This window comes from Cavia porcellus, unplaced genomic scaffold, assembly GCF_034190915.1.
Source record: "Cavia porcellus strain 051 isolate PalLab524CR breed Dunkin Hartley unplaced genomic scaffold, mCavPor4.1 scaffold_22, whole genome shotgun sequence".
Lineage (NCBI taxonomy): Eukaryota > Metazoa > Chordata > Mammalia > Rodentia > Caviidae > Cavia > Cavia porcellus.
The window spans coordinates 24,030,973-24,053,514 of NW_026947505.1; the positions used below are offsets into that span (position 1 = coordinate 24,030,973).

A 22,542-nucleotide genomic window follows, 5' to 3' on the forward strand; every position below is an offset into this window, starting at 1 on the left:
ACATAGCCTGTACCTCCAAAAGCAACAAATATGCTAAGATATGACTTTTCAATGCTTAGTTGACTAGGTCAAGGACTGTAGCCAAATCACTTTTTCTGAGCTTGCTTTTCTTATCTGCAAAGTAAAGGAGTGGACTTCATGATCCATAAGCCCCCTTTTAATATAGAAAGTCGTGTAACTCCTGCCACCTAGTTTTGTTGACACAGATATGGTAAGAAGCCACCTATAATGGTGGCTAGTACTTTTATCCTTCTGATCTATACCATCCTCTAGAACGTTACACCAGCATTGCCCACCAGACATTGAAAGAAAAAAGGAGAGGCAAACTAGGAACACATCTTTAGTAAATTTTGCCCTCAGATTTTCAATTATGTTATTTTCTTCCTCCTTCCAATGAAGTGTTCTTTCCTAGGTTGAATCATGATTGGGTTTATCACTTATGAGCCACCCATTCATTTAAGTAATTCATTTATCCAACACTTAGGAATGTCTCATATGTTCTGGGGCAGGGCTGGACTTTGGAAATGTGGAAATGTACAAACCCTTTGACCTCGTATGACTTTCCTTCTCCTAAAATCATTACATTTTACCCCAAATAGTCCATTTACATGCTCGTCAGTTCTAGATCTCTTCTTCATGAAAGAATGATGTTGAAAATGTTTGGAAAACATAAAAACCAAATCAGACTAGATTTTTTAAAAAATATCCAGATGCTAAATCTCAAACCTGAATTTCAGGAAAGCAGATCCCCCAGCTGCACATCCTGAGGGCCACATGAGTAACCAAACAGGAGAAGTAGCTGCGTGTGTCATTGAGCCTTTCTGTAGTCCTTACTAGTCCCTGGGTGTAAGAAAGATGGGGAAGTTTTTGGTTTATTGTATGTTTATTTTTTGTTTGTTTTTGAGGCAGTGTCTTACTATAGTTCAGGCTGGCCTTGAACTCACAGCAATCCTTCTGCCTCATCCTCCCAAGTGCTGGGATTACAGGTGTGTACCCAACTGGTTTGTTTTTAAAGGAATTATTATACTCATTTTATAAAATCTTCTATGTTCTAGATAATAATCACATATTGATTTATATCTTATTTTTATGCACAATTTTCAGAGGATGGTAGTACATCTTCAGAGGCTGACTGATGAAGCTCTTGCCTTTGAAAAGAATATTTCAAACTTTCTCTTAATTATACTGGAGTGTTTTTATGACAAAATTCATGAAAAGATTTTTATATTTTCAGAAATTCCCCTTGCTCCATCAGTATGACTCAAGTATTTGAACTAACAGATTACCTGAATTAAGAGCTTCCATTTACAGCTTGGACTGAAGGGGGAAACAAACATCTGGACTTATCTTTTGTGTTTGTCTGTTTTTTTTGAGGCAGGGTCTCACTATACAGTTCAGCCTGGCCTTGAACTTACTATGTGGCCCAGCTGGTCTCACACTCATGGTGATCTCCCTACCTCAGCCACCCAAGTGTGGATTTGTCTTCATGCTCAATTGTATTTTAGAAATGAGCTCTCAAACAAGGCTGCTTTTCTAACATGTTGTTCATTTACCATAATTTGAATTTATTTTTCTTGTGTGGTACTGGGGATGGAACTCAGGGCTTCGCACATGCTAGGCAAGTGCTCTGCCACTGAGCTGTACCTCTAGTCCTGCCTGAATGGATTTTTAATTTAGGTTTGCAGACAAATCTCTATTAAGATGATGGAAGTCTCTTTATATTTCCCCAAAGAAGCCCTAAGCAGAGTGCCCTGTTTTTCTCTGAGGAGACAGGAATTGGTAAATGGGAGGCTTCCTGTCACTGAACCTCAGATGTGAAGCAGGCATTCTGTGCCATTCCTCTTCCTAGTATTTAAATGATTTCATCTGGTCTCACACATGTATTTCTCCATTATGGGAAACCTTCTATGCCATAATTACCAAGTTAAAACAACATAGAAAAACTGGTTTTTACTTCACTGTTTGCATAGAGTAACACCCAAGGAATTTGCAGAGTGAGTTTGATGCTGGGCTAAACCACACATGTGACTAGGGAGGGAGGGAAAGTCTCCTGTCCACAGGCGCCGCTAGACACATTTGAGACTGACTGTTGTGTCTGAGGAAGAAATTTCCCTTCAAGAGCCAGATGCTGTACTCAATGTCCTGGGGTGGGGAGGGATCCTACGTAAGTCACACAAGAGTCCACTTATAGTGGACCTGGGCTCTCACTAGTCCACATAAGCATTTCCGGTTTCCCATTTCAAGCCTTCCAGAACATTTCCTAAGAAGTGGAAACCCTAGCTGCTTTGTTCCGCTGCATTCTTACTAAGTGGTAAATGGCTAATTCTATACAATTAAGAAAGCTTCTTCACAAAGAGACTAAATATCCTGCTGAGAAAGTATAATATCCTAAATATCCTCCTGAGAAAGTATAAAAACACATGTGTGGGAGCTACATTGGTATTTGGGGCACAGTTGTATTGGATTTTTATGAATATTTCCCTCTTCCACAGAGAAATCTGGGGAGGTCAGAACAACATTGTATAATGCCTTTTTTTCAAAGCTCATGGGAGTCTGTTTATTTTTATATTGAAAAATTGCCTCCTTCTAAACCCCTAAGAAGTCTCAAAATTCCATAATAGTAAGTTGAATGTAAAGGCTCCTTACAGTTTTGGAAAATTTGAAAAATTTGGTACTTAAACACTAATGATGTTAACATTTTAAAAATGGGTACCTCTCACAAGCCAGGGAAATACATAGAGGCCTATGTATTAGTTGATTTTCCTGTTACTAAAGCACAATTTAAAGGAAGAAAGCCTTGTTTTCAGGGAATTCAGCCCGTAGCTGGTTGGCTTCAAAGCAGAAACATCATGGCAGAAGGATATGGTGAATTAAAGATGCTTAGTTTAGGGGGCTGGGGATTTAGCTTAGTGGCATAAGTGCTTACTTTGCAAGCACGCAGTCATGAGTTTGATCCCTAGTACCGATAAAAAAAAAAAAGATGCTTAGTTTATTGTGGCTGGAAAACAGAGCAGAGATATAGTGTTAGAGAGGAACAAGGTGGGGCCATATACTTCCATGACACATTCAGGAACAAGCTTTACTAATCTAGGCATTTCTTAATTCAGTGAAGTTGACATACGAGGATTCATGATCACAGTTACATATTTTACCCACGCAATCCTTCACATGCTTATAAGTCCTAACTTCCCATTTTACATATAAGTAAACAGAGGCCACAGGGAGGCAGAGTAATTTGCTCAAAGAGCTAGAAAGTAATGGCAAAAAGCAGACATGATGATGCACACCTGTGATCCCAGCATTTGGGAGACTGAATATTATGGTTTACGTATGGATGCCCCCTCACCAAGCTTCATGCAATCATGGAGGTGGTTGAATCTAGCGTTTGTGATTGGTTCATTGTCTAATGCTGAGATTGATGATGTGAGTGCTGCACCTACCCACAGGAGGAGCTGCCATACAGTGTAAGGGAGGCAAGAAGATGCACTTTTCCTCTTTGATGCTTTTTGCTCTTGCTGTTTTCAGCCACCATGAATGATTGCCCTTCATCTTGCCATGGGTATGGCAAGAAAGGTATGGGGTGGTTGCCATGCCATCTTGCCTTGGAGCCAGCTGGGTATGGACTGAAACCACCAAAACTGTAAGATAAATAAACCTTCCCTTCTCTAATTTTGGGCATCAGGTTATTTTGTCTCAACAATAAGGGAAAAGTAAGCAGGGGGATTGCTACTAGATCAAGGTCAGCCTCTGCTACACGGTGAGCTCAAGTCCAGCCTGAACTCATAGCAAGATCCTGTGTCAAAACAACAACAAAAGTAAGAGGAGAAAAAAAAAAAAAGAAAGAATAAAGGGCATAGCATTTCTGTCAGCTCAGATTGATTTCAGAGCTCATGATCTTAATGATCTCTGTTACCTCATTGTGAACAGTAAAACACGTCTTTAGTGATTCTGTAGGCAAGGATAGAATTCGTATATTAGGTTCTCTGTACTTATTTTTATAAGCAATTATATGATACTACATCTAAGCTCTTCTGAACTTTCTTAGCAAAGATATGAACAAAGATTCTAAGCAGGCTGGAATTCTGTACTCTTCATATTCATTCTAGTGTCTAATTTCATATTTTTTTTTAGTGTCTCATTTCTTTGTCACTTTTTTCCTATGTAGTGAATCCATAGTCAGGTACCCCTTTTATATAAAGAGTGATGATATATTTATTGAGTCATCAGAAAACAAAGCTCTGTGAAATAAGAAAACACACAGAAGATACTATGATAGAAACTGCATGATTCAGTTTAAAATTCAGTATTTCTTATATGCATTAGTCACTTTCTTCAGTGGTACAAAATACTCAACACTTGCAACTTAAATGAGAAGTTTATTTTGGCTCACAATTTGTATATGTTTCAGTCCATATTCTGCCAGAGGCCAAATGGCATGTTTGGGAGGACCTGGAGAGCCCGGAGCTGAGAGATCCAGGAAGCAGAGGAGGATAAAAAAGAGGAACCATAAAGGGAGATACACCCTTCTAAGTCATGTCCACAGTGATCCACCTCTTCCAACCAAGTCCCATCTCCTGACAGGAAGTCAGCTCTACCACCCCTGTAATTCCACAGCTAGAACATACCTCCTAACAGCAAGCCAGCTATATCATTCTATAATCCAATCAACCTCCAAAGCTCTACTTCGAGCTCATGAGGATTTGGGGGGCATCCAGATAGAAACCAAAACACAATCATTATGACTTATTTACTTTCCTCTTGGATGACTGAATGCTAACTATGAGGTTTAATTGTCTTCCCCAACTAGCCCTTGCAATGCTCAGTAGTGTGATGAGCCTCCCCGCTATCCTGCACCAGGAAATGAGTGATGAACATGGAGCTACAATATTTAATATTTGCTATGCTGGTTCTTGGCCTTGGTTGGGTCCAATTTCTTCATATACCCCTATTCCTCCCTTTTAGAATGGAAATGTTTACTCTGTGCCATGTTAGAAGTACTTAACTTTCTTTTTTGCTTATACAGGTGTTCAAAGCTAGGACTCTGCCTGGAGTCTCAGAAGAGACTTTGGATTTGAACTTTTCAGCAATGCTGGTACTGCTAAAGCTTTGATGACTCTTAGGGATCAACTAAATATGTTTACATAGCGGCATGAAGCCTTTGTGTGTCAGAGGTGGAATTCTGCGGTTTAGATCTAGAGTGTTTGCACAAAATCTCATGTAGTCAGAGGTGGTACCACTGAAAGGTGATTGGGTCATGGGAGCACTGGACTAATTGGCAGATTAATCCACTGATGGATTCACATGCTATTAGAAAGTAGGCCTTGGTCAGAGGCAGGTGGATCACTGGAGCCATGACCTGAAAGGATTCTTTCTTTTTTTGTCTTTTTGATACAGGGTCTCACTATGCAGTTCAGATTGGTCTTGGGCTTGCTTTGTAGCCCAGGTTGGTCTCGAACTTGCAAATGATTTTCCTGCCTTAGCCTTCCAAGTGCTAGGGTTACAGGAGTGTGCCACCACACCTGGCTTTTTAAAAAATTTCTTTTTAACACAGGTTCTCCTTTATAGTGCAAGCTGGCCTTAAATTCACTAAATAGGCCAGGCTGGCCTGGGACTTGTAGCTGTCCTCTTGTCTTGGCTTTCTGAGTGCTAGGATTACAGGTGTGCACCACCACACCTGATTTTGGAAGGATACACTCTTATGCCTAGGTCCTTCTTTCTCTGTTTCCTGACTACCTTAGCTTGAGCAGCTTGCTGCTGTGTTGCCCTTCCACCATGCCACATCCGCCTGGGAGCCAACCAGTCATGGACTGAACTTCATGAAACCATGAGCCAAAATAAACCTCACCTAAATTAAGTTGCAGGTGTCTGGTATTTTGTTCCAGTAATGGGAAAATGACTAATATATCTATTTTCCCTTTGACTGAATTTCTGATATATGTTCTACAAGGCATTACCATACCATTTCTAATTCTGCTCAAACATTTTCAGATAGATACCCAGACCTCAGGCATCAAGTCAAGACTGTGGCCATCTGCAAACCATTAGGTTGACAGAAAAAGATCTTATGACTACCACCCCCCAGACTGGGCTTATTTACTTTCCTCTTGGATGACTGAATGCTAACTATGAGGTTTAATTGTCTTCCCCAACTAGCTCTTGCAAAGCTCAGTAGTGTGATCAACCTCCCCACTATCCTGCACCAGACTGTTACTTTCTCTAAAGCAGGAACTCTGTCTTTAGGTTCCTAGAAAGTTGTGCTATCCCTGGCACTGAGCACATACTCTAGAGGTGATGAATAAAAGAATAACTGAATGTGTACTGCTTCAGTTCATGGAAGACTCTTGGTCTCATATTGTCTTTGGAAGAATGTTGCAATAGAAGGTTCCAGCTCATGGGCCAACATTTCAAATAGGGCCTCGGTTTAAGAAAATATGCAACTTAAGAAGTCTCCAAGAGAGATTTATTTGCACAAGTAAATGGAAACAATAGTCTTTCTTACATTTCCTCAAATATTAAATTTTGATACTCAAAGCTGGCCCTAATTGGTAGTCCTTGCTCTAAAATTTGGAATGCTAAGTAAAAGCTTCATCAGGATGTGTGCCAAGCAAGCCACAGTTCAGAAATACAAATATAAACAAAAGTTTCTGGGAAAAAATATGATTTACTGGGGTAACATTTAGCATCTTCAACAAATGGTATATAACAGTAAGCATATATAATGACATTGGAACTATCTTCTATTTAAAAAGATAATACCTCCACAAACATCTTACAAATTAGTCTTTCCCATTTTGCTTTTCCTCTAAACATAATATGTGGTGTAAGTAGTGTGATGAATCTTTGTACATTGGACATTATCTACATTTCAATAAACGTGATGGCTCGTGAGGCATTTGAAGGACATCCATAGTGCTATCCTTCCTAACAGTCCTAATGACTTTTCTGGATCTTTGTTTATGGTGCCTGGAGAAACCAGGCAAAAGTGTGGCTCATGAGTGTCACTTGAAAGGGAACTTCTAGAACCAGCTCTAACCTCAGGCTTGATGCCTAGATCCAAGATCTTTCTGAAAGTGTCTGGTGTCAGCCCAGGGCTACCATATCAGCCTAGAGGAGTTCATTGACTTTCAAATTCAGTGTAAATTTCATTAAATTTTGTATAGAGATGAAATTTTTTACCATATTAATATTGATAGGATGTTCTACAGTCAGCAATGATTATTACACTTTGTTCCCTTTCTGTGGACCTCATCACAGATAGTCTCTTAAAATAGTTGACTTGTGCATGAATCTTGGCATCCAAGACTGTGTTAACCCTTTACTAGCTGTTTATGTACATACTTCCCTTAGCTTTTACTTTGGAGGTTGGGAAACTCAGACATGAATCCTGACTTTAAAACTTCTAGTTGTGCCAGCATGCCAGCTTCATCGGATGTTGGTTGATCGGATGATGGTTCTTGTTTCATTAATGTATTTGTTTTTCATTTACATTTATTTTCAAACGATATATGTATGCAAATATTATAAGTATTTATGGGGTGCCATGTGATATTTTAATACATATATATACATTGTATATGTTCAATTCATATTAAATATATCTATCACCTCAAAAGAAAAACTTCTAGTCGCTATAAAAGTTGGACAAGTTATTTTATCTTCTTCGGCTTTAGTGGCCTTATCTGCAAAACGGGGAGAATGATAGCTTCTCTTTATGTTAATTTGAGGATTCAGTGAGGGAACGTAAAATGCTTACTGCCTGAAACACTGTGGCAGCTAAGAGGTAATCCTGTTATCAGTGAAGACATTCTGGAGTAGATTCAGGATTTTTGATTCCAGATCTTTCCCTGGCAGGGAGGAATTCTTCAGGGTCTGCCCTTTACCAGGCTCTGCCAGCGCTGGAGCCCCCAGGCTTAGGGCCTGTTCTGATTAGGGACTGGAGCCTTGGCCAGTGTTAAGATGCTCTGTCCCCTTTCCATGTCATGTAGTTGGTATGACTCAGTGCTAGGCTTGTGTAGTAAAGCCTTACATAACTTAAACATGACAACTTCTGTTCAAAAGATTAAACCATACCTTTAGGTATTCCTATCTTTCCTTTGACCACTCTCATTCCCCTCACCCCGCAGTGGCAGACCAGGAAGAAAACCCTGATGCTATCCATCTGACAGCAAATATTTTTGAGGAATTACATTGTTCAAGATACTATGCTTTAAAAAGAAGTGTAAAACTAAAAGAGAAATGTAAGGCAAGACATGGTTCAAGGACACCATCGTTTGTGTTGGCAAGATAGGAATCAGGTATTAAAAGGCAGCTGCCAACACTCAGACTATTAAGCAGCACTGGGTGTTTGAGAGACAACAAGGGAAATCAAGGTGGTTGGAGGGGTTAGGTCTGGAGTGATGGCTCTGGGATCCGGCAGGGCCCTAAAGAGGAATTTGCTGTCTTTGTGTCTTCTATAGTGAACTAAAGAGAGCTGTGAATTCTAATTTTCTTGAGTACAACTCCTTTGTTGATTGTCTACAATAGGAATCAAGACTCATACCTAAGTAAAATAAACAAAGCCTGCAAATTAGCTAGAGAAGGTAGAGCCACTTATAAATCTAACCTTTGAGCCTCTCAATTTAAAGGGCATGTCCTGGCCAGGTTCTTTTCCTGGAAGGAAATACTTTCTGATCTATTTACAGGCCTGAGAAGTGTTTTGCTCAATAATTTTTATAGCCTGTTTCATGTAGGACTAGATACACCAAAAAGTATAGCTGTAGTTTTCGGCGGCATGAGAAATGGCCACTTAATAGCATTTTTATTCCTTTACATAACTGTGAATGCTTATACTGTATATCTTTCTGTTGCATGGATTCCCTGGAGTAGAATTACTGGGTCATAGGATATTCCTTTGTTAAGTTTTAGTAGTTATTGTCAGGTTTTTCAAAGTGCTTGTACAGATTTATACTCTCATTGACAATTTAGAAATATATATATATATATATATAGTTAAAAATATTTCATATTGTACATTTTTAGTGTTAGCCATGTAAAGGCTATATATACTGAGGTCTCTGATGTCTTACTTTTTATTTCCTAATAACTAATGAAGTGAAGCATCTTGTCATATTTGTGTTAGATATTTGGGTATCTTCTTTTCAACAGTAACTGATATAGTCTTTTTTAATTGCAATGGTTGATTTTTTAAAATTTTATTTAAAGAAAGACAAAACAAAACAGAAAATGGGCAGAAATAGTACATACTTTCAAAGAAAAGAAATAAACACTAATAAATCACTAGTTGATGTATACATATTGTCACCCACAAATAATTGTTCAAGATATAAAAGTCAGACATATAAATGAGAATTCAACCAGGGAAACTGCAAACAGTTCTGTTCAATTATCCAACAAAAACTAAGTAATATGGCTGTGATTCCTGTACACTTAGACATGTATGCATTTATCCATATCTTCATTTAAGTTGAGCAAAACATAGCAGATTAAAATCATTCTGAATAAAGATTAATAGTATTGCTGGATTTCACATCATGACACTCTGGAATCAGCACTAGGTACTGCAGTGCCCCCTTTTTTCCCTTTAGAGTATTTGTTCATTTCATCATGTGTTATAAGATCAGTTCTCATAAACTGTTTATAGGTTTTACACAAGCATGAGACTTAACACGTATTTCTATCCTTTCGGTATTAGAGGGAGAAACAGAACAAAGCAGGACAAAACAAAACATATTCCTATAGACATATAAAACTAAAAAGACATATAAAACTGCTGTATAAGGAGTTCTACCATCGTCACTGTGATGCCTCTTGTTATCATCAATAGAATTGGCTATATCATCAGATAAGTATAATTGAATATATCAGTACATAACAATTAATAGAAATACAACTTTGTAGATAGTGTAGAGCTACAAAAACAGGGAGTAATCAAATCAGGATGGATATCATAGTGAATCATTGTCATTTTCAGTATAGTTGTCTATACTCTCCAACTTGATACTATCAAACTAACAGTTTTGAATAAAATCTGTCAATAATAAGCAGCAATCAAACAGATCAGATTTAACTAAGATTAGTCATGATACAACAGTATAAGTCATACAGGAATCCAGATTAAGTTAATAGGAAATTAAAGATGATCACTGTGCTATATCCTTATATCCTAGGGACAGCTGTCTGTGCTCTCAGATCTAGTGCTTGTATACAAACTGAGATGGAACAAGTTCCATCCAAGCAGAGTGGTGCAAGTAATAAGGGTTTTAGTTCCTGATACACTATTAGCAATATCTTCTGCTGTCTTTTAAAAGACTATTCCTCCCCTTTCACTCTCCCAGGATGTACTGTGTATTTTTGGGTCTCCCCAACACTCTTGGCTTTATATTGGGGGCAACCTGCTATTGACCTAAGTGTTTCTGAACTTTCTCACTCCTGGACTTGATCTCTAGTTGTATTTCTTCACTTATTAAAGCCTGTCTTTTCAACCTGTCCATAAATACTGGTCCAGTTACCCCTATTACTCTCTGGTTCCCTATCACATCAAGTTCTGTTTTCTCATATTTGATTTTGGTCCATATAACCTTCTTCAGGTTAATTATATTTCTTATAAAGAGCATCTTAGTGGACCCTGCCTCTTGATCTACTCTGCCTGTGATTCTCTCTTTTTTTCTCTTAAGTTAGTGTGTGTAGGCCATCTATATTAAAAATTATATCCAACCTTCTCTGCCTCATTTCTGTTGTGCTCTTTTTCCGTCATTAATTGTCTGTTTGTCATTTTGCATTTTGCTCCATTTGTTGGGGTCTCTCTGCCACTATTCCTGAAATCCTGGTGCTTTCCTCTCTCTTTAGGATGTCCTATAGTATTCTCTGTAGAGTTGGATTGGTAGTTGCGAATTCCCCCAGTTCCTCTTTATTTTGGAAGTGTCTTGTTTCTCCATTAATTTCTAGGGATAATTGTTCAGGATACATCAATCTGGGCTGGAGGTTATTTTCTTTCAAGGTTTGGATTATTTCGCCCCACACTCTTCTCTATTTGATGTTTTGTGCCAAGAAGTCTGCCATAATCTTGATGGGTTTTCCCTTGTAAGTGATCTGTTTCTTGTCTCTGACAGCTTTTAATATTCTGTTCTTATATTGGATTTCTGGGACCTTGATTATTATATGCCTGGGTGTAGTTCTGCTTTGGTTGTAGGTGGCTGGAGTTCTGTATGCCTGATACATCTGAGTATCTTTTCCTTTTCCTATGTTTGGGAAGTTTTCCTTGATTATTTCTGTGAATAGCCTTTGCAGTTCCTTTGTTTGTACCCCTGCTTCTTCATTTACATTCTTTATTCTTAAGGTGTAGATCCTCTTGTTGTCTTTTAGCCTTTGTATTGGTACTGCTGGTTTCCTTGTTATTTTAAAGAAATTTTTCCTTTCATGTTTCCACATTGCAAACCTGTCCTCCAGTTTGGATAATCTATCCTTAGTTTCTTTGGAGCAGTTTTGACAGCTTTCAATGGAGTTTTCAATTTCCTGGTAATCTCTTTGAATGCTTCACATATTCTATATTTTCTCTACTTTCTACATCAAACAATTCTCCTTTTTTTTTGTTCTTCCATTCTTCCATCTGTTTTTTCTTGGGAGGTACTTAGCATTTCTTTAATTATTCTATTTATGTCTTGCTTTACTTGGTTAAACACTTCACTTTTGAACTCATCTATGAGGTCCCAAAGATATCGCTTTATGTTTATTGGTGCCTTGTCTAATATTGCCTGTTTGCCGTCCTCATTCTCCTTTGCATTTACCTTTCCTGGATCAATGTTCTCAGGATTGGGGACTGAGGACCCTTTCTTGTTGCCTCCTCTTCTCATATTTTTTGTTCCTTCCATACAGGCATATATAGGAGGCCCAATTTCTTTCTTTGTTGGTTTCAGTTTGTCTGAAGCGCACTGACTAGGTGGTCCTGCCCACTGCATTGTTCTAGGAGGTACAGACCTGGGCAGCCTATGTTGGGCCTGCCCCTCCAGGTCAGCCAACCTGCTGAAGGGTTCACTGTTAGGGTGCACTGCCAGGCATAGGGACTTGGTTTGGGCTAGCATACTGGGTCTCAGTCCACAGCGTGACCCAGGTCAAGTGCTCCCCACCAGTCCCACTTGAGAAAGGAATAGCTGACTGAAGTCACTGCAGCCCCTTGTTCTGGCTAGTCTGCCTGGTCCCAGAATGTCATCTGTTGGAACCTCTTTGTCTATGGAAGGGTCTTTATTTCCATCACTCACTACAGGTTGATGCAGGGTTCCCCAGCACTTCTGCTCTCAATTCGGTTCGCCAACTTCTGCTCTCAGTGTGTTCGAATCTCCAGTGAGTTGAAACTGGGGGGCTATCCCAGCTGCACCAGTTCAAGCGCAGCAGCGGCAGCAAGTTCAAGCAGCAGCACTGAGACTGTAGCTGTTCCAATCGTATTACCGGGACTGTGTGTTTAATTGGTTTCTCTCAGCTTAGTTTGTTCCTGGGTCGGGAGGGTGTATCTCCCTCTGTTTGGGACTCTTCACACTATATTATTTTTTGAATCTAAGTTGGCTACCTCAGAGAGTCTCTGTAGCCTGCTTTTATCTATCTGCCATCTTTGGAACCTCTTCAATGGTTGATTTTTAAAGTTAACTTGCCACAGTTCTATAATATTCTGGATGCCAGAGCTTTATTGGATGTAGCTATTGCAGGCATCTTTTCTCTGGTTGTCTTAGAGTTTGATGGTTGAAAAATACATCCAGGAGAAAAGAAAGCAAAATGTTGGGATCCTCTCATCAAACTCCTCTTTTCTCAGGAATTTTTGTCCAAGACCTCAGAGTCTGGGCAGCTCTTTAATGACTACTAAACATGTGATTTGTATATATGTAATATTTTATACAGATTTCCCCTCAGTTTTTCACATTTTAAGGATTGGTCTAATACAACTATTCTTCTATCTTGAAAGGGACAAATTGATGAATGAAACTATCATTTGGGGCATTTCAAAGTAAAATTATAAGGCAGAAAAACATGTATGGTATCCCATAGGCACACATAGATAAATTATTCTAGTCTGAAGCTGGTGTGAGGGAGCTGGGATAAGCAGAGGACAAGCAGAGTTTAGTCTGCCACCATGAGGGGTTGAACTGTGACTCATGCACCTTATCCTTGGAGATAAGGATACAATAAACCAGAGAAAACTTTGGGGATCCTAACACAGTGCCACCACCACTACCACATAAAACTGCAAGCTCTTTGGGAAGCCACCACCCAGTGGAGCAATGAATTTAAGAAAGGAAAAAAGGAAGGAAGGAAAGAAGAAAGGGAGGAGTGGGGTCCTTAGGAGAAGACCCAGGCCAGTTCAGCAGGCTGCAGAGTTTCTGCCAAGGCACAAGTCAACCAGAAAGCCACACTAAAGCTGTGTCTTTAAAGATAAAAGAAAGACACCTGTGAAACCAGAGATGATGATTCATCTAATTAGAACCCTGTTGAACATCCACAAGATAAAGTTCCTAGAGACAGTGTGTTCTCAGAGGTGCAAGAGTCTTTAAGTGAGGGGACCAGCTCAGATGTCTGTCAAGACTATGAATCATACAGAAACACATCTTGTAGTGGTTCTCAGTCATGGAATCCTTTCCAGATGAGAATCCACAAGCAGATGATTGATTTACACAGTTGTCTGTGATTGTTATGCAAACTGCTTTCATCAGTATTGAGGTTGACCAGATGTTCAAGTTGACTATTTTAATAAACTGATTACCAATTGTTCTTTAAAACATAAAACAAACAACAACAAAAACAAAACTATATTAGGAGCCAGAATATACCTCATTAGTGCTATGTATCCTAAGTACTATGGGAGGTAGGCTTTCAAATCCTGCCTGCCCTTCAAAAAATGGTGTGTAACTTAGCTGAAAATGGTCTAGGAGGTTTGAAGTGGTCTCATGTTGAGATGAGGAGGACGTATCTATGGGGTCCCACTGATGGGAGCCACAGTAGGGCTGATGATCTTGGATTTAAAACAAGACCAAGGTTGATGCCCAAGGTCAAGCAGCATAGACCAAAGAGAAAGCAGGACTAATCTGCTGGTCACATAGCCCTCACATCAGGCTGGTATTGCTTTGAATTTTTTTTTTTTGCTTGCTTGCTTTTTGTTTTCTGTTTTGCACTGCTGCGGGTCGAACTCAGAGGCTTGTACATGATAGGCAAGTGCTATACCACTAAGCTGTCCCCATCTCAGCCTCTTTGGTTCAGAGGTACATTTTGCCAATCCATGTCCAACACCCTTCTGGAGAGAAGAGGAAAAACAGCAAAGAATTTGGGGAATCCCAAATGAACAGAATCTGTGTCTAAATAAGACCAGTGTTTTTAATTGGACAAGGCTGAATTTCTTTGGTGCTAAAATTTAATATTTTACTACCATAAGTGGGTTCCCAAGGGGGTCCTGACTACTGTTTGATTTGGCAGCAGACCTTGGCATTATTCACATGGTGCTGTTTTTTCAGAATGCAAGAGTTGTGGGGTCAGTGGGGCTTCTACCCAGATTTCAAAGGAAGGCCTGGGATGTTAGACAAAGACCCCTTGAGATGGCATTGTGTGAAGCAGGAAAATGAAGCTGAAGGTCCAGTAGAAACTTCAAGAAGACAGCAGTGCCAGGTATGTGGAACATCTGCCAAAGATAGTTGCAGGCAGTGAGTAAAGGCAGTCTAAGAGAGAGCTCCAACCAGCTAGCTGTGGGCTACAACCAGCAAGGCCATTAGGATGTGGCACCCCAAGCCCCTTGGAATACTCACATTTTACTACTGTGTGACACAGATGCAGGGTATAGAGCTACAAGGCTTAATGCTTGCCCTGCTTAGTTTCAGTTTTTGTTTCAGGCAAATTCTTTTTGCCTATCCCTTGCTTTTGGAATGAGAATATTTACCCTGTGGCATTGTACCCTGGGCTTATGTAAGTTATTTTTGGTTTTTATAGAGGTTCATAGCTAAGAGTTTGCTTTGAGTTTCAGAAAAGACTTTCACTTTTTAAAAATGGTGGGATTGTTAAGACTTTGGGGAAGCGATTGTCACATTTCTGGTTGTATGCAGGCTAGTTAGGTGGAATTATGAGCTTACGATTGTCTTTATTTGGATATTAAGTATGGTTTAGAAGATGTGTTTAGGTATGAAGTTGACAAGGGGTGGAATGTGGTGGCAAGGTTGGCAGGTCAATTTGATTGACTTAAGGAATTCTTCCTGGAGATTGTTAGAATATAGTCCTGGGTGTGTTTGGGTGGGTCAGGGAGGCATGACCTTGGGTTCTATGTCTGGTCCCTTACCCCTTCCTTTCTAGTGTTGTTTCCATGCTCTGCTTCTTGGTCATCATTAACTGTTTAGCTTTCCTCTGCCCTGTTCATCCTCTGTGGTGTTTCTGCCTTGGAGCCAGCTAACCACAGACAGAATGGGTTAAATTGTGAGCCAGATGAAAACTCACCTTAACTGTAGGCATTGGGTATTGTGTCTCAGCCGTGGAAAAGCTGACTAATACAAAGGATAACCTCTCACATAACCTTAGAATCCACCTGCCCCACCAGTGCATGTGTGATCACTTGCCTCTCTCCATCTGGGAGTCCCACAGGTTTATATATCCTCAAGTATCAAATATCTTATTTACATCAACAAAGTGAAGGTCAGGAGGCATTTTTTTCTGGTTCTGGTTTTATTAATGTAACTGAAACTGACTTGAGTCAGGTTTTACACTAAGGACATAGACACAGCTTATAAACATGTGTATTTTGCAATAAAATATTACTCAGGCCAAGATCTCACCGGGAAGAGAATTGCTAAAATTCCTGTGTGCAGTTAGAATATTTTCTCATCTAAGGGGCTGGAGATTTAGCTCAGTGGCATAAGCGCCTGCCTTGCAAGCAGGCAGTCGTGAGTTTGATCCCCGGTACCGATAAAAAGGAAAAAGGCCAATATATATATATAAAGAATATTTTCTCATCTCAATATGTATCATCAGAGTCTGACAGGGAGACTGAAAGGTTCCAAGATACCTTGCCCTCAGTTAACTTGCCTTTATTTCTTATAAGAGTGTCTGAGATTCCATCATGCATCTTCATTCCTTTGGTTCTCCAAAGGCATCATCAGTTTTTAAATTACAGCATAGATATCCCTTGAGAAAGTTTACAGTATAATCTCTAGCAACAGTCAGCAGTCATTTATATTTTGTGGTTTCTAGCCTGTGTCCTAATGGAGGTACAAAGGAGAAAACATAGAATACTGGGAACAGCTTCCCAAATGGTCCAAGTACTAGATCATCATACTCATCCCCAATGGAGATTTAAGAAACATCCATGCTCATTAACTTGAAAATCTTGAACTATGCTTTCAAAATAGAAATGAATTCATGAATAAAATGAGGACTCCTTTCACTCCTTCCATTAAAATGTAGTTGCATTTCTTCCTCTAGTGCCAGTTTTGTGCTAAAACTGACTTGCTCCATGAGTGATCAGAATGGTTGTGCTACATGAATTTGGAAGTCAGTTATCCATCAAAAAACACACAAGGTCCCATCCAGTTGGCAGGGCCCATGTGGTGCCCTGAGTAATACGTTCTTCACATTTGCAAATATGCTAAAGTAAAATAAAGACTCAGGGTAACAGGAATTCCAGAGCTATTTTTATCTTCTATATCATTTAGTACTTACCATATGCTTTTTATAAATAGTCTTGCACTTCTTTTGCATAGGTTTCTGTTGGGTAAATTTCCTGATTATCTTTATTTTACACATGAGGAAATCAAGGCACTGAAGCTTAAGTTACTTCTTGAAGTCATAAATGTAGTGTAAGAAGTGAGGCCAAGATTTAAGTCCGATATTCCGACTCTAGAGTCTGAACTATATTGTCCTTTGTGTGTAAAAATGTTTGCACACATATGCATTTGGTCACACACTCAGAGGTTTCACGGTGCATTATGCCTGATTTCACTGCTCCTGGAAGTGTGTGTGGGTTACAGCTATACATGTTTTTCTTTCCTCCTCTCTCTCTATTGCTGTCTCTGTCTCTGTCTGTTTCTCTGCTGAGGTTGGGACCAGCAGCCCCACATGTTGTATCATATCACCAAGCCACACCTCTAGCTAGAGTAGATATTTCCAGCAGTGAAGCCATACAAGATGGCAGAGAAACGTGGCAGGAGAGGAGGGGCTGGACAGTTGGACTGGACAGTTTACAGAAGAGCAGCCTCAGTTACTTTATAATATTTTTAGGGAGCTACAGTAACGAGTTAGGGCAGAGCTGCCATCTCTAGAGAGTGCTCACCTCACTTTATCTCTATCCTGAGCTGAAGAAGCCAGTCAACATGAGCCCGTGAAGAGGAGAAATTACTGGTATCCAGTCTCCAGATGAAAGAGGAAAAGTGAGAAAAGGAGACTTTTTGGAACCCTCATTATGCCAAATATACTAACAGAGGAGTCTAAGGTGACACAGAAATTTATATCCCTGGGGCAAAGCATTCAGTTGCCACTGCACTAAACAAGGCTTTGCACAACAAGGACTTGTAGCACGGGCTTGTATCCCTGCAGAGGGAACCAGTGACCCACTTGTGTGTCAAACAGTTCTGGAGTTGTGTGCCAGGTCCTGCACCAGTTAAGAGCCCTTGTGTGGTTGGGGAAACAGAGACAACAGTGAAGGAACTAATAGTCATAAGGCTACAGAGGTGCAGAATTGGCTCCACCTGGGCAGCCCCTGGGAGATGTTTACAGCCTGCTGTAATTTCTACCAGGTGCCATATTGTGAGGGGGTCACCTGGAGCATTCTGCCCTTGTATTGGCAGATCTGGCAGAAAGGTATGTGGAGAGACAGAAAGGCCTGGAGGCTCATCAGGGAGAAATAAGAAGGCAGGGGGCCAAGACATTGAGAGAACAATGGTCTGAAGATGTCAAAGGGTGCTGCGAACTAAGAGATAGGGCCTGGGGCAGAGGAGAAAGAATGCTGGGATTCATCACATGGCAAGTTACATATAAAGTCCTGCGGGGTTCTATGAAATCCACCGGTCTTAGAGTGTTTGCCTTGTTTTTATTTTGTTTTATTCCATTTTTCCATGCTCCATTACTATTTTTGTACTGGGGAGGCTATTGGATTGGAAACAAGGCAAAATGTAACTTTCTGCAGGCTATTTAGGTAGGGAAGAGATGCCAGCACGGTGGGGCTTAGTTGGTGACTCTTGAATGAATGGTTTATTCATTTGCTTGGTTTTTGCACAAGCTGGTAAGCCTTCCCATCCAACAGCAAGTCAACCACTCCTCTGTTTGCCTCACCACTGTGACAATGCTGGGGAGAATCCAGAGCACCTCTAGTGCTTTCTTGGAATGGCCTGTTTCACATGACCTCACCACAGTAAGAAGATGAATTTCTCAACCAGCCACTTCCTTGTCCAATAAGTGAACTTGGAATGTGCACCATGTCTCTGGGCAAGCAGGATGCAGCAGAACTATTGCTTCAGTGCCTTCATTGTTTGCTTGTCAGATATGAAAAGTAATGATCTGTAGAGTTTGTACTCCTTAGTGAAATTTCAGGATCAGGTATGAACTTCTTGCCAATCAGTAATATTCTTTCTTGGCTGGGGATGTGGCTCAGTGGCAGGATAATTGCTTAGCGCTCACGTAGCTCTGGGCTTGATTTCTGGAACTAAAAATAAGTAAATAGACAAGACCAGTTCCTTAGGAAGCAGATGCAGAAAGATTGCAAGTTTGAATGGAATCTGGCATCTTAGTGGATCTCGTCTCAAAATAAAAAATAAATAGAAAGAAAAGAAAATTTTACTTTAACAAAGAAATTTTTCCAAAATACGTAATAATGTGGGTAAAGCTATTTAACTGGATCCTAAGTGATGCTATGAAGTCTACGCTGGCCCTGCTATCAATGTGTGTGTACTTGTGCATAATGGATGAAGACAGTCTAAGGTGAACCCTAGTCCCAAAGAGGAAAGCAAGCACCCTGTACTGGGCGTCTGTTCAGTGTCTTTCTGAGGGTTGCTTGTTTAAAACAGGTTGTCTGTTTTTATTAGAGAGTTCCACATGGGGAAAATGTGTTTGCCGAGCCCTTCATCCTGAGATGACACGGAAAGACATAAAACACACAGAGGGGATGGAGGTGGGAGGAAGGAAGGAAGCGGATTATTCCAGAGCACGAGGAGTGGCCAGCAACTATGTTTTCCTTCTTTCCCTTTACAAAATGGCAAAATGCCAATTTTTTAAACTCTTGATGTAGTACTGGGAAATTGTGAGCAGAAAAATTTCACTAATCTGTAACTTTGGGGAGCCACTGTAAGTGTTTAAGTGAGCTTTATAATAATCTGGAAGAGAAAATTTTAATGACACAGTTATTTTAAGTTATTTTAAATTGGAAAATGTTCTTTACAGCAGAATGGTATCTTTTAACTTGTCCTATGGAAAACTATACTTAATTTAAAAGTTTGGGTTTGAGTTTTAATATTTGTAGCTTAAAGCTTATAATTAGAAAGTTTGTGTAAAAAATAAACAGTAAGGGAGGGACTTAGCTGAGTGGCATAAGTGCCTGCCTGGCGAGTGTGAGATTGTGAGTTCAATCCCTGGTACCAAAAACAAAACAAGACAAAACAGTAGCTTCAAGTTTGAGGTGTTGTTGCTCAAACTTAAGCAAATCTTAATGAATAAAGGTTCATTTAATTCACATAATCTTTAATTCAGTATAAATTATGTGCTAATAAATAAAATTTTGAAAGATTTTTGGACATTACACTATTTCTCCATTCCAACACTGAAGTTTGGAAATTCCTTTAATAAAAAGTGCAATAGTGTAAGTTTATTTTTTTAATTTTTTATTTTAAAGGGGGTAAAATTAAACACAACAAAACAGAACAAAATAGGACATAAGAAAGCAAAGAAAGAGATACAAATTTCGAAGCTAGATGACCTGAGATCTTCACTATCTATCATATTGTCTCTTGTTTTCTTCCAAATAGTTGTCCATGTGTTCACATACAGAGAAGTCATACAAAACAACATAGTATAAAACTGATCCGAACAGAATGAGGAAGGCATTTTAGGTCTTCAAAACCGGACAATAAGGAAGTCACCAACCGCTGTTGTAGAGTCTCTTGTTCTCTTCAAACTAGCTGTCCATACTTTCATGTATATTGAAGTTCAACAAAAGAAAATGGTGGGGAGGGGTTGCTTGGTTTCCCGGCGCTCCAGGTCCCAGCATGGGTTGGGTCCCAGTAAACACTGGTGGCTCCCATCTTGGGCCACCACAGCCTGCAACACTCACAGCCACTCACCAGGGGTGGGAGGGGTTGCTTTAAGCTGTTTCTTTCTAATGAACTGACCATTTCACTGCCAAGTTCTGAAATGGCCAACAGACCATAGAAAGACATCTCTTTAGCTCCTGCTTGAAAGCAACAGCGTCAGGAAGCTGCTGGCCTTGATTCAGGGCCACAGTGTAAGTTTATTAATCAAATCAAGTCAGTCTGTAAGTATTGACATGTAAATATATTCATTTCATATAAATACGTATATGACACATTTGGTGAATATTTACTACAATTGACAATGATACCCTATTTTTCTTCAGATGTATTAAACTAAGAATAAATTGGAAATCATAAAATTTTGAGCTCAAATTTAGATTTTAGTTCACTTATTACCCTAGTTTTGAAACTGAAACCTCAAAATTATATACTGTCACCAAATTATAACACTCTCTAAAGAAGTATATGATGATTAGTGTGTTCCTACTCAATCGTTGTATCTCTCTGGCACAGGTAGAGTTCCATAAAGCTATTTTTAGCTCTGTATTTGGAAAGGTGGCACTAACCAAAGAATCTAGAATCTTGATCAGTTATCTAAACAAAACAAAGCTTTTCATAATGGCATAGTAAAACTACAAGGTGGCTTTTTGTTTGTTAGCAATCCTTCAAAGATATAAGTTAGAGACATAAGTAGCTCAGTTATAAGAGTCCTCGCCAGCACACGTGAGGTCTTTCTACGTTTGATCCTCAGCACTGGAACAAAAAAGTAAATAAAATATATAAATTAGACTCTAGTAACTTGAGAGTGGAAGGAAAACTAGTAAAAAAAATGGGAAAAAAAGAGAACTCTTCTGCACATGTGTACGTATGCATACGTGTGTGCACACATGCCTAGGACTATAGTGTTCAACTACACATATACACACATGCAAATGGATCAAATACAGAGCTAAAAACAGCTTTTTGGAACTCTGATCAAGCCTACCGCTTCCCTTCTATCAGGGATTTGTAATGTGCAGTGAAGTGAGTCTTGCAAGCTCCAAGCAGCCAGCAGAGAAACCTCGTTGTATTTGGCAAAGTGGTCCGCAGGAAGGAGAAATGTGGTCTTCCTTAGAAAGGCTGTCCTCTAGAAATCTCAAGTGCTCCAAAATTAGCCTCGCACCCTGGGAGATTTTCCTGCCTGTGCCAGAGAGATAGCTGGCCTGAGTCAGTGCAGTCTTTGCCCATTTCCTAGATCCTGGGGCACTGCACAGAGAGAGTGGAGTCAGCTTATTAATGTCCCTTGCTGGTATCCTGGGGACTTTTTACAAACAGGCTATAAACCTGCATTTGAGCTCCAGAGGCTAAGCACTAAATGCAATCCTTTCCTACGGGATTGCTATTGTGAGGCAGTGTACAAGGTCCTTTCTGTGACTGGTGGCAGATGAGATGAGGCAGAGACTGTCTTCTTTCAGGTGCTGTGAAAGAAAGGAAAGCAAAAAGTCATCACTCAGAAGGAGTCTTCCCAAAGTAAGAAAAGTGTGGTTAGGAATCTTTCTGAGGTGGAATTCAAGGAAAGGCTGACTTGTTTATTGAAGCTATTGGCTCAGTGTTCTGTGACCAGAAATCCCAACCAAATAATGGACAGTTCTAGAGGGTTTTAGAAGCAGGATTAATTCTGCAGATATTGCTAGGTATCTTCTGTGTGTCAGAAAATGTACTGTGTTACTGGAGATAGAGATGCAGGATACCTTCCCCATTTGGGTAATCTAAACACAAAGATTCTGAAGAAGAACATGACAAAATGTTTATGTCTAGGTGGTATAATTGCAATTATTATTATTAGTGGTAGTATTATTAATGTTCTGTAACTTTTAAGCAAAGACTGGTATAACTGAATAGTTCAGGATCCCTCATGGCTTCAGAGGGGTTGGATGATCAGGAAAGTGGGTGGTCATTTAACCCTTCATGCTGTTCTTCTCACTAGGAGTAGAAATTTGAATCTACTTCGGGGAACAAATTTTCTTTAACTGCTCATTTGACAGTGCTACAGACAAGCCGATCCCGCTCTGTTGTCAAGATGACAGAGGTCCTCCTGGCCCTGAAGTCCTCTTTGCTAACTCACCCCACTTTCCCAGGCCTGTCTTTACTCTCTGGAGTCCACTGCGAGGGCATTGCAGCCAGCTCTGGCTAGTTTCCTCTCAGTCTGAGTCTAGAAGTTCAATTTCTACATTAATGTAGTCTTCTTACAGTTTTGCCAAATAGATTCTTTTTCAATGTCCCCTTCAGACTAATCTCCATCTGTCAACTG

The 22,542-nt window shown here is 39.8% G+C and overlaps 1 protein-coding gene and 1 non-coding gene across 3 annotated transcripts in view; one reads left to right on the forward strand and one right to left on the reverse strand.

Moving 5' to 3' along the window:
• Nucleotides 1-22,542, forward strand: part of Scaf8 (SR-related CTD associated factor 8) — a 232,920-nt gene that overhangs the window by 208,351 nt on the left and 2,027 nt on the right. The window contains exon 23 of one of the 2 annotated variants that reach the window (XR_010041897.1): nucleotides 14,490-14,640. The exons of the other annotated variant lie outside the window; for it this stretch is intronic. The gene's annotated coding sequence lies outside the window, so the exon portion shown is untranslated. The remainder of the gene's footprint in view (nucleotides 1-14,489; nucleotides 14,641-22,542) is intronic. 2 annotated transcript variants of the gene reach the window in all.
• LOC111756368 (small nucleolar RNA SNORA2/SNORA34 family) lies at nucleotides 20,306-20,440 on the reverse strand. The gene has a single exon (XR_002790856.1). It is a non-coding gene; the product is annotated as a small nucleolar RNA SNORA2/SNORA34 family (small nucleolar RNA).